At 40.1% G+C, this 13,305-nt stretch overlaps 1 protein-coding gene across 1 annotated transcript in view; it reads right to left on the bottom strand.

The window, feature by feature from the left end:
- The window catches only part of LOC133557251 (carbohydrate sulfotransferase 15-like), a 142,156-nt gene extending 130,153 nt beyond the window's left edge, over nt 1–12,003 (bottom strand). Inside the window, exon 1 of the mRNA XM_061907585.1 lies at nt 11,743–12,003. The gene's annotated coding sequence lies outside the window, so the exon portion shown is untranslated. The remainder of the gene's footprint in view (nt 1–11,742) is intronic.
- Nucleotides 12,004–13,305: the final 1,302 nt, after the last annotated feature.

The following is a 13,305-nucleotide window of genomic DNA, read 5'->3' as shown; positions in this document are numbered from 1 at the left end:
CTTGCAGTCGCTTGCAAGTTGGCATTGCCGTCACGGCACGCCCTCAATATTGTTGTCCGGGTGAAAATCTGAGAATGTTATCCTGGAAAGATTTCTGGGAGAGGCACTGAAATCCGGAAAAGCTCCCGAAAAAATGGGGGGCTGGGCAAGTATGCACCTGAGCCACATCAGAGTGATCCAAGAGAGATACAAAGAATTGCTATTGCAACATCCAGTAGACACATGTAGAAAAGCTGTTTCTTTCATTCAAAAATTTCAGGTTGATTTGTAGACTTAGCAAACTCATCCCGCAGGCCGGATAAAACCTACGTTTGACACCCCTGATCCACACATTTCGACCAAAAAGTAATCCTTTCATCAATAGCATCATTTATTTTTCCTTTGAGAAGACAACAGCGGTCTTTGATCCTACCAAGAATAAGTTTTGTAAAGCTCCACTGTGTAGGACGGGAAGCAACATGGAGGTGTTCTGTTTCTTTGATGTATTTTTAATCCACGGAAAGATTTTTGGTCTTGACCCAAGAACTACAAAGCGCAGAGGAAGCAGGGCTGTCAGAGTTGTATCTAAGTTATCACAAAACTTTGAGCAGACAATAGCTGTCTTCGATCCTACCAAGAAGAAGTCTTGTAAAGCTCCACTGTGTAGGATGGGAAGCAACATGAAGGTGTTCTGTTTCTTTGATGTATTTTTAATCCACGGAAAGATTTTTTGTCTTGACCCAAGAACTACAAAGCGCAGAGGAAGCAGGGCTGTCAGAGTTGTATCTAAGTTATCACAAAACTTTGAGAAGACAATAGCTGTCTTTGATCCTACCAAGAAGAAGTCTTGTAAAGCTCCACTGTGTAGGATGGGAAGCAACATGGAGGTGTTCTGTTTCTTTGATGTATTTTTAATCCACGGAGAGATTTTTTGTCTTGACCCAAGAACTACAAAGCGCAGAGGAAGCAGGACGGTCAGAGTCGTATCTAAGTTATCACAAAACTTTGAGAAGACAATAGCTGTCTTTGATCCTACCAAGAAGAAGTCTTGTAAAGCTCCACTGTGTAGGATGGGAAGCAACATGGAGGTGTTCTGTTTCTTTGATGTATTTTTAATCCACGGAAAGATTTTTGGTCTTGACCGAAGAACTACAAAGCACAGAGGAAGCAGGACTGTCAGAGTTGTATCTAAGTTATCACAAAACTTTGAGAAGACAATAGCTGTCTTTGAGCCTACCAAGAAGAAGTCTTGTAAAGCTCCACTGTGTGGGACGGGAAGCAACATGGAGGTGTTCTGTTTCTTTGATGTATTTTGAATCCACAGCAAGAGTTTTTGTCTTGACCCAAGAACTACAAAGTGCAGAGGAAGCAGGGATGTCAGAGTTGTATCTAAGTTATCACAAAACTTTGAGAAGACAATAGCGGTCTTCGATCCTACCAAGAAGAAGTCTTTTAAAGCTCCACTGTGTAGGACTGGAAGCAACATGAAGGTGTTCTGTTTCTTTGATGTATTTTTAATCCACGGAGAGATTTTTTGTCTTGACCCAAGAACTACAAAGCGCAGAGGAAGCAGGACGGTCAGAGTCGTATCTAAGTTATCACAAAACTTTGAGAAGACAATAGCTTTCTTCGATCCTACCAAGAAGAAGTCTTGTAAAGCTCCACTGTGTAGGATGGGAAGCAACATGAATGTGTTTTGTTTCTTTGATGTATTTTTAATCCACGGAAAGATGTTTTGTCTTGACCCAAGAACTACAAAGCGTAGAGGAAGCAGGACTGCCAGAATTGCCACCGACAGTTTGTCTGCGTTTTAGTTTTTCCTCTGTGTGTGTTTAGTATTTCCTGTCCTTGGTTCCTGTCAGCACTCTTATTTTGGTTCTGCTTCCTGTTCGTCTCCCTGTGTGCTGTGTTCTCCCAGCTGCGGCTGATTGGCACCTGGCCACACCTGTGGTCAATCAGCCCGCTCCTATTTTACCTGCTCGGTTCCTCCAGTCAGCGCTGGATCATTGTATCGTCTTGTCGATGTCACGTCTAGTCGCTCTGGTGATGTGTTGTTGCTCCTGTCGTGTCGCTTACTGTTTTTTGTTCCCTGCTTCCGTTTTATTTTTCATCATACAAGTACGACTTCTGTTTGCCTGTTCGCTACCTGCCAGCTTACACGCTATGCTCCTGTTCGTTATTTTCTGGCTCCCAGGCTAGCTCCTTTTGTTTCATTACCCGCCTCGTGCGCGCTTTGTGTTAGTACCCTTTTGTTTATTTTTTTTCCATTATTTATACTAAATCATGTTTTCTTGCTCAATACCTGCCTCCTTCTCTGCATCATGGGGTTCGTCACCAAAGAACTTTGACAAGGACCTGACTCCCCTCCAGGGACCTTTTATCTTTGAGCGGTTTTACGACCTTTTCTTTGAACTGTTCTGTAATCAAAGGCGATGGCTATTTACGACCCCCGTCCCTTAGAAACAGCTGTCGCCATGTAATCAGGGAAAGTCCAAATAAAAGAGGAGGCGTTTATGGCTTGAACTTTCACAGTATCATGTTAGACCCGCTCGACATCCATTGCTTTCCCTCCTCTCCAAGGTTCTCATAGTCATCATAGTCACCGACATCCCACTGGGTGTGAGTTTTCCTTGCCCTTATGTGGGCCTACCGAGGATGTCGTAGTGGTTTGTGCAGCCCTTTGAGACACTAGTGATTCAGGGCTATATAAGTAAACATTGATTGTTAGTGATTCCCAAAGCCCAAAAAAAGTCTGCGGGCTATAGAGCGTTTTCCGTTCGGGCTCCAGTACTCTGGAATGCCCTCCCGGTAACAGTTCGAGATGCCACCTCAGTAGAAGCATTTAAGTCTCACCTTAAAACTCATTTGTATACTCTAGCCTTTAAATAGACTCCCTTTTTAGACCAGTTGATCTGCCGTTTCTTTTCTTTTTCTTCTATGTCCCACTCTCCCTTGTGGAGGGGGTCCAGTCCGATCCGGTGGCCATGTACTGCTTGCCTGTGTATCGGCTGGGGACATCTCTGCGATGCTGATCCGCCTCCGCTTGGGATGGTTTCCTGCTGGCTCCGCTGTGAACGGGACTCTCGCTGCTGTGTTGGATCCACTTTGGACTGGACTCTCGCGACTGTGTTGGATCCATTGTGGATTGAACTTTCACAGTATCATGTTAGACCCGCTCGACATCCATTGCTTTCCTCCTCTCCAAGGTTCTCATAGTCATCATTGTCACCGACGTCCCACTGGGTGTGAGTTTTCCTTGCCCTTATGTGGGCCTACCGAGGATGTCGTAGTGGTTTGTGTTGTGGTTTGTGCAGCCCTTTGAGACACTAGTGATTTAGGGCTATATAAGTAAACATTGATTGATTGATTGATTTAGGGCATGTCGAACAGGTAGGAGGCCGCGGGGAAGACCCAGGACACGTTGGGAAGACTATGTCTCCCGGCTGGCCTGGGAACGCCTCGGGATCCCCCGGGAAGAGCTAGACGAAGTAGCTGGGGAGAGGGAAGTCTGGGCTTCCCTGCTTAGGCTGCTGCCCCCGCAACCCGACCTCGGATAAGCGGAAGATGATGGATGGATGGATGGATTGTACGGAATATGTACTGTATTGTGCAATCTACTAATAAAAGTATCAATCAATCAATCAATCAAAACGGGCTAATTGGGAACAGGTGGGTGCCATGGGTGAACCCAATTAGTACCTGTAGAAAACCAAAAAAAACCCAGAGGTGCACAAAACAGGAACTAAGGGAGTCCAAAAACTAACAGAAAATAACAAAACATGGATAATGACAGTAATACTTTAGGGAAAGATGTCATAAATGTCGTAAATAATCTAAATTCTGCACGGGTAAAGTCACAACTTTACCAAAATAAAGTTGTAATATGAAAAGCACACAAAAAAAATTGTAAACCTTTTTAAGAGAATATTGTTTAACATTAAAATAAATAAATACAAGTGTAATATTAAACAACAACACAACTGCTGAATAAATAGCTCTCTGATTAGTGCTCGACAGCAGGTGAGAATGCCGATCACTGATCAGAGGCAGGTGAACCCAATTAGTACCTGTAGAAAACCAAAACAAACCCAGAGGTGCACAAAACAGGAACCAAGAGAGTCCAAAACTCAACAAAACATAATCCGGGCCACATATCATGACAGTAATACTTTAGAGGAAGTTGTCATAAATGTTGTAAAAATGTAAATTCTGCACGGGTAAAGTCACAACTTTACCAAAATAAAGTGGTAATAATAAACGCGCACACAAAAAAAAATGTAAACCTTTGAGGCACAAGTTGTCATTTTAGGAAAATATTGTTTTAACAAAATAAATACAAGTGTAATAATAAACAACAACACAAATGCTGAATAAATAGCCCTCTGATTAGTGCTCGACAGCAGGTGAGTGTGCCGACCACTAATCAGAGGCAGGTGAACCCAATTAGTACCTCTAGAAAACCAAAACAAACCTAAAAGTGCACAAAACAGGAACCAAGGGAGTCCAAAACTCAACAAAACATGATCCGGGCCACATATCATGACAGTAATACTTTAGGGGAAGTTGTCATAAATGTTGGAAAAATCTAAATTCTGCACGGGTAAAGTCACAACTTTACTAAAATAAAGTGGTAATAATACACGCGCACACAAAAAAAATGTAAACCTTTGGGACACAAGTTGTCATTTTAAGAGAATATTGTTTAACATTAAAATAAATAAATACAAGTGTAATATTAAACAACAACACAACTGCTGAATAAATAGCCCTCTGATTAGTGCTCGACAGCAGGTGAGTGTGCCGATCACTAACCAGAGGCAGGTGAACCCAATTAGTACCAATAAAAAAAAAAAAATTAAACCCAGACATGCACAAAACAGGAACTAAGGGAATCTAAAACTAACAGAAAATAACAAAACATGGATAATGACAGTAATACTTTAGGGAAAGATGTCATAAATGTCGTAAACAATCTAAATTCTGCACGGGTAAAGTCAGAACTTTATCAAAATAAAGTTGTAATATGAAAAGCACACACACAAAAAATTGTAAACCTTTTTAAGAGAATATTGTTCAACATTAAAATAAATAAATACAAGTGTATTAAACAAAAACACAACTGCTGAATAAATAGCCCTCTGATTAGTGCTCGACAGCAGGTGGGTGTGCCGACCACTAATCAGAGGCAGGTGAACCCAATTAGTACCTGTAGAAAACCAAAACAAACCCAGAGGTGCACAAAACAGGAACTAAGGGAGTCCAAAAACTAACAGAAAATAACAAAACATGGATCATGACAGTAATACTTTAGGGGAAAATGTCATAAATGTCGCAAAAATGTAAATTCTGCACGGGTAAAGTCACAACTTTACCAAAATAAAGTTGTAATATTAAACGCACACAAAAAATGTTTTAAACCTTTATAAAACTTTCAGAGAATATTGTATTTTACATTAAAATCAATAAATACAAGTGTAATATTAATCAAAAACACAATTTCTGAATAAATAGCCCTCTGATTAGTGCTCGACAGCAGGTGAGTGTGCCGACCACTAATCAGAGGCAGGTGAACCCAATTAGTACCTGTAGAAAACCAAAACAAACCCAGAGGTGCACAAAACGGGAACTAAGAGAGTCCAAAAACTAACAGAAAATAACAAAACATGGATAATGACAGTAATACAATAGGGAAAGATGTCATAAATGTCGTAAAAAATCTAAATTCTGCACGGGTAAAGTCACAACTTTACCAAAATAAAGTTGTAATATGAAAAGCACACACAAAAAAAATTGTAAACCTTTTTAAGAGAATATTGTTCAACATTAAAATAAATAAATACAAGTGTAATATTAAACAACAACACAACTGCTGAATAAATAGCCCTCAGATTAGTGCTCGACAGCAGGTGAGTGTGCCGACCACTAATCAGGGGCAGGTGAACCCAATTAGTACCTGTAGAAAACCAACACAAACCCAGAGGTGCACAAAACAGGAACTAAGGGAGTCCAAAACGCAACAAAACATGATCCAGGCCACGGATCACGAGAGTAATACTTTAAGGGAAGTCACAACTTTATAAAATAAAGTTGTAATATTAGACGCACACACAAAAAAACCTGTAAACCTTTTTAAACTTTTTTAAGAGAATATTTAAATAAATAAAATGTAATATTAAAAACACAATAAAATTTTAATTTTAGAATAAAATAATGAAAATAATAACACAATATACTAAATGAGATTGGCTCCAGCACCCCCCGCGACCCTAAAAAGGGACAAGCGGTAGAAAATGGATGGATGGAATATATAAAAATATATAAAGACATAACAATAAGATCATATGAACAGCCTTCAGTGTCTACATTTTGATTTATATTTATCATTTTACTTAATTTGTCTTGTTTTTGTTCCGTTTGTACTTCATGAAGTTTTGCACTCGTTTTTTGGGTTTTTTAAAATTATATTTGGATGTATTTGTTTGGTTCGTATGCCTGTGAATCTGGGCTATCCATTAAGTAAGACTACCTTTTATGTCGAAGGGGACAGGAAATATAAGAGTTTCTCTATTTTGTTCCTTCTCGAGCATAAGTGTGTAAATATGTTCAGTTGCTAAAGTTTGTCTATTGATCAAAAATGAATGAATTAATTTTTATTTAATTATTTATTCCCATGGTAGAATTAGTTGTGGGTCCTGTTGGGTTTTAAAAAAAAGAGTTGAGAAACTATCGAGTCGTTGGCCTCTTTGTGAGGAAGTGACAGCGGGTGGAAAAGATGTCTGATAAAGTAGTCTTTCCAAAGAAGAACTAGCGAATGATTCATGCACATTTTTCAAGGGAAAAAGTCTGTATTTGGAGGTAATTATGAATACGTTTTGTCTGCTTTTGGCGAGAGAGAAGGCTGACTCATCTCCTTCTTTTCACGCTTGTCGGTGTCCTTGACTATTAACATATTTATTAAAAGGTACAGCTTTTATTATCACTTAGAATAATAATGATATCAGAAGTGATAAAGAAGCTTAGAATCTACATATAATCATACTTCAGATGTTTAATGCGTGCACCATAATGTGTATGAGGGGGCGTAAGGGATATTATTCAGAATGACCTCTCACACACACTACTGAAATGCTCCCACATAGCGTACAAGGTACTCTTTTATATTTCACAAGAATTATTAATTTAAAAATATTAAAATATATTATGCTATGTTATTATATTATTTTCGGGTCTCCCCATGTCTAGCATTAAAAGATTACAGTTGGTACAAAATGCGGCTGCTAGACTTTTGACAAGAACAAGAAAGTTTGATCACATTACGCCTGTACTGGCTCACCTGCACTGGCTTCCTGTGCACTTAAGATGTGACTTTAAGGTTTTACTACTTACGTATAAAATACTACACGGTCTAGCTCCATCCTATCTTGCCGATTGTATTGTACCATATGTCCCGGCAAGAAATCTGCGTTCAAAGGACTCCGGCTTATTAGTGATTCCTAAAGCCCAAAAAAAGTCTGCGGGCTATAGAGCGTTTTCCGTTCGGGCTCCAGTACTCTGGAATGCCCTCCCGGTAACAGTTCGAGATGCTACCTCAGTAGAAGCATTTAAGTCTCACCTTAAAACTCATTTGTATACTCTAGCCTTTAAATAGACTCCCTTTTTAGACCAGTTGATCTGCCGTTTCTTTTCTTTTTCTTCTATGTCCCACTCTCCCTTGTGGAGGGGGTCCGGTCCGATCCGGTGGCCATGTACTGCTTGCCTGTGTATCGGCTGGGGACATCTCTGCGCTGCTGATCCGCCTCCGCTTGGGATGGTTTCCTGCTGGCTCCGCTGTGAACGGGACTCTCGCTGCTGTGTTGGATCCGCTTTGGACTGGACTCTCGCGACTGTGTTGGATCCATTATGGATTGAACTTTCACAGTATCATGTTAGACCCGCTCGACATCCATTGCTTTCCTCCTCTCCAAGGTTCTCATAGTCATCATTGTCACCGACGTCCCACTGGGTGTGAGTTTTCCTTGCCCTTATGTGGGCCTACCGAGGATGTCGTAGTGGTTTGTGTTGTGGTTTGTGCAGCCCTTTGAGACACTAGTGATTTAGGGCTATATAAGTAAACATTGATTGATTGATTGATTTAGGGCATGTCGAACAGGTAGGAGGCCGCGGGGAAGACCCAGGACACGTTGGGAAGACTATGTCTCCCGGCTGGCCTGGGAACGCCTCGGGATCCCCCGGGAAGAGCTAGACGAAGTAGCTGGGGAGAGGGAAGTCTGGGCTTCCCTGCTTAGGCTGCTGCCCCCGCGGCCCAACCTCGGATAAGCGGAAGAAGATGGATTAATGGATGGATGATTAATTAATAGACATCCTCATAAATATGAATATAAAGAAAATTAAGAGTGAACTTTGTGTCCTTGCCTCGATCTTTGACATTGTGGAAATCAAACGTCGCCAAAGTCTGGTCTTTCGGTACCGTTATGTCCAAAATGTCCTGGAGCCGCTAATTGAACGTGAACAAGTATTGGTGTGTTCAGGTTCACCTTTGTGAGTTGTTTCGTTCAGCTCCTTGATTGAGAACAGTCCATTCAAACCTTTAGTTAGGCACCGGGAATAAAGTCGGGGTCAGGGTTTAGTGTCAACTGCAGTTTTATCATGTCACCCGCTCCCTGCATTCTTCTGTCCACTCCATGTCTGGCAGATGTTGATCAAGTAAGGATCAAAGCCGCCACAGGAGCGCCACAAACCCCGGCACGACATCCAAACCCCCAGCCACCGAGCAAGCATCCCGCTGGTTTCCCCGGCTGGCCGTGTAATGACATGTTGCAGCAACCTACGCCGCCGCGGCCCACGCTCAACCACACGAGCAGACGGCCCTGCAGGATACTCTTTCTTTTTTTTTCAGCCAAATACGGAAGTATCAGTCCATCCGACTCAATTTAACAACAACAAAAAAAGATCCAACCTCGTGTGTGCCGTGCTCGGAAGGGTAAAATGATAAGCCACAGGACACTTCCTCATGTTTGGTTTTTTGGACACTCAGTTCCTGTTTCTGCACTTCCTGGTTTGTTTTGTTACCGTGACTGCCCATTATTTTTCACCTGTCACGCACCTGTCTCTCGTTTTGCACTCGCACACCTGTATCCACTGATCATGTCAATGCTGTTTAAGCCTGTCTGTTTCCGTTCTTCGTCCTGGCAACATCACCGTCTACCACCTTCTATGTGGGCCCTACCGAGGATGTCGTGGTTTGTGCAGCCCTTTGAGGGACTTGTGATTTAGGGCTATAGAAATGAACATTGATTGATTGATTGATTGATTGATCTACCACCATCTCTCACCCTTGATTCCTTTACCCTCCACTCTGCTTCATGTCATGTTTACAGTTCCATGCCAAGTTCGAGATGCTACCTCAGTAAAAGCGTTTAAGTCTCACCTTAAAACTCATCTGTATACTCTAGCCTTTAAATAGACTCCCTTTTTAGACCAGTTGACCAGTACAGGTAAAAAAAAAAGGTATTTAATGCTTGAACAAAAAAATAAACAAAAGGTGAGTGTCCCTAAGAAAAGGCATTGAAGGCTATGCGGAACAAAAGTAAAACTGAACTACAAAGTAAACAAAACCAGAATGCTGGACGACAGCAAAGACTTACTGGGGAACAAAGACGGCGTCCACAAAGTACATCCGTACTTGACAATCAACAATGTCCCCACAAAGAAGGATAATCCATCCATTTTCTACCGGTTATCCCCTTCGGGCCACGCTGGAGCCTATCTCAGCTACAATCGAGCGGAAGGCGTAGTACACTCTGGACAAGACGCCACCTCATCACAGGGTAAAAACAACTGAAAATATTCTTGCTTGCTAAAACAAAGTAGATGCGGGAAATAATCGCTCAAAGGAAGACATGAAACCGCTACAACAGGGGTAGGGAACCTATGGTTCTAGAGCCAGATGTGGCTCTTTTGATGACTGCATCTGGCTCTCGGATAAATCTGAGCTGACGTTGCTTAACACGATAAGTAATGGATAATTCCACTTGTAATCAAAAATAATTCTCATGCATTTTTATGTTCAAGAAGTTGCGTTAATGGCAAGAAGTAATTTATTTATTATTGGTTAGTGTGGGGCTTGCGCTCCTTGGGGTTCTTCAAACCACCAAGAGCCTGTTTTAGGGTTACAATATTGTCCTATTTTATTTTTCTCTCAGTTCCTTTCCAGCAATTGTCTTTTTCTCTTTCGTCCTCACTCGCGCTCTGGCTCCAGCCCCAACCCTGTCTCTCCTCCTGGCTGCTGCTTATAACAGAGCGACAGGTGATTAGATAACAAGGCCCAGGTGGGCCGTCTACGCACCTGTCGCTGATTTCGAGGCCGGTCTTGGCAACATCCCGCTTTGCTGCAGGCCCGCAGGCCACGCCCCCTCCACAGTTAGCTTCAGAATAACAATGTTAATACATTGGCATTATACTCTGGAAATGTTGGTCTTACTTATGCACGCGTTTAGTTGTGTTCAGTGTTAAAAAAAAATATTATACGGCTAATATCTGGTCAGGATGCCACCCGAACGCCTCCCTAGGGAGGTGTTTAGGGCACGTCCAACCGGTAGGAGGCCACGGGGAAGACCCAGGACACGTTGGGAAGACTATGTCTCCTTGCTGGCCTGGGAACGCCTCGGGATCCCCCGGGAAGAGCTGGACGAAGTGGCTGGGGAGAGGGAAGTCTGGGTTTCCCTGCTTAGGCTGTTGCCCCCGCGACCCGACCTCGGAAAAGTGGAAGATGATGGATGGATGGATGGATCTTAGGGAAATACATTTTAAAATATTTGGCTTCTTGGCTCTCTCGGCCAAAAAGGTTCCCGACCCCTGCGCTATAGGAAAATGCCCAAAAAATAGGAGCGCGAGACAAGAACAAAAACTACAACACAGGATAAAAGCGAAAAAGTCCAAATAAGTCAGGGTGTGATGTGACAGTACACCTTCTTTGAGACAAGAGCTATACTGATGCATGCTTCAAAGTCACATCCAACAATTGCGGCGACGACTTTTTACCGACTTTCGTTTTTTTTTGGTGATTTCTGCAATTTTTCCAACGCAAAAAAAGTGCCTTGGCTCAAAAAAAAGGTTGAAAACCACTACTGTGGCGGAGGAAGGGTGTAATTCCCCAACTTCACCACAAGGTAGAGCCCTTCATTTTGCTGCTGTCTGAACAGTTAGTGGGTATGTCGGGTGATATTTGTGCAGACTTCTGCTGGTGGAGGTGTGCCTAATGTTGTGTCCCTTTGGTTGGCAGCACAATGCCGTCCTTCTGTTGGTCAGCGGGGGGTCCTCCTTTGTGTGTGGGGTGCACGCATGCGTAGCAGTGAATGGAGGACGAAAAAAAAACAAAAAAACAAATGATGATTTGTTGTGATCTAAATATGTGTTTGATTCAACAAGCTGCAGCTGCAGAGTCTCTCTGGTTTTAAGATTAAAACACATAGTCGGCCATTCATGCTGGCCGCTGAATGGAGTCCGTTATATACTGTAAGTATATATTGCTTTTATCCACCACACACACACACACACACACACACACACACACACACACACACACACACACACACACACACACGCAAAACTTTTCCACGCCTGACTGACTCTGCCCACTTCACTTCACTTCAGAGTGTGTGTTTGTAAAAACAGTGGCAGTTTCAGCATGCAAATGTCAGACACGTGCATTTATGGTAAAAAATAAATAAATACATTAAAAAATAAATAAATTCAAAATCCTACCATCAGATGCGTCCTGGCAGTCCGGGTGGAGCAACTTCTCAAAGCCGCCTCTCTTATTCCCATCCCGGTCACGAGCCTGGGAGAAGACTTGCAATGATCATGCAAAAAAAAAAAAAGAAGAAAAAAAAAGGATGAGAGAAAATTCCGTGCGGTTCTTCTTCTGTGTGTGTGTTTTTGTTTTTTTTTTAAATGTGGAGTTATTCCTCGCTTAGACGGACAAGAAGTCCGGATGGATGTTTTAATGTTGCTGCTGCCAGCCTGCAGACTGCGATGTGAACACAGACTGAAGACAAGAGCGCTCTGCCTCACTCTTGTCGTGGGAGGGGGGACGAGGAGGGGGAAGGGGGTGGGACACTATATATATATATATATATATATACATATATATATATATATATATATATATATATACATATATATATATATATATATATATATATATATACATATATATATATATACATACACACACATATATATATATATTATACATATATATATATATATATATATATATATATATAGTACATATATATATTATACATATATATATATATATACATACACACATATATATATATAAAATGTATATACACACACACCTATATACCGCATATATACATACACATATATATGTATATATACATACTTACATTTATACAAATATATCTACATAAATTATGCATACATTCATTTGTGTATATATATACACACACATATATGGATATATATGTATATACACACACATGTATATGTGTGTGTATGTATGTATACACACACATATATGTATATATACACCCACACACATGTATATGTGTGTGTATGTATATATATATATACACACACACACATACACACACACACACATTATACACACATATGTGTATATATATGTTTATATATACATATATACATACTTACATATATACAAATATATCTACATGAAATAGACGTATATACATTTGTGTAAATATGTATATGTACATACACATGTGTGTATATATATATATACATATATACACTGTACACTCTGCATATATATTTAGTTATATATGTACATACAATATATATCTTTTTAGTTAATTATTTTTTTTTTTTTAGTTAATTATTTTTTTAGTTAATTATTTTATTTTATTTTTATTTTTTTATTTTGACTTCTTGCCTGTATATTTTCTATATTGTATTGGATTTTTTTCATGGTATTTATGTATGTATATATACACATATATACATACAAATATAAAGTATCTACATAAATTATGCATACATACATTCGTGTATATATATACACACACATATGTATATATATATACACACACACACACACACGTGTGTATGTATGTATATATATATATATATATATATATATATATATATATATACATACTTACATATATACAAATATATCTACATAAAATATACATATATACATTTGTGTAAATATGTATATGCACATACATATGTATAAATATACAATATACACAAATTATACATATATATATTTAGTTATGTATGTATATACAGTATATATATAGTTAATTTATGCATATATATTTTATTTTT

The sequence above is a fragment of the Nerophis ophidion genome, linkage group LG08 (genome assembly GCF_033978795.1).
Source record: "Nerophis ophidion isolate RoL-2023_Sa linkage group LG08, RoL_Noph_v1.0, whole genome shotgun sequence".
Taxonomy (NCBI): domain Eukaryota; kingdom Metazoa; phylum Chordata; class Actinopteri; order Syngnathiformes; family Syngnathidae; genus Nerophis; species Nerophis ophidion.
This window is presented reverse-complemented; position numbering and strand designations above follow the sequence as displayed.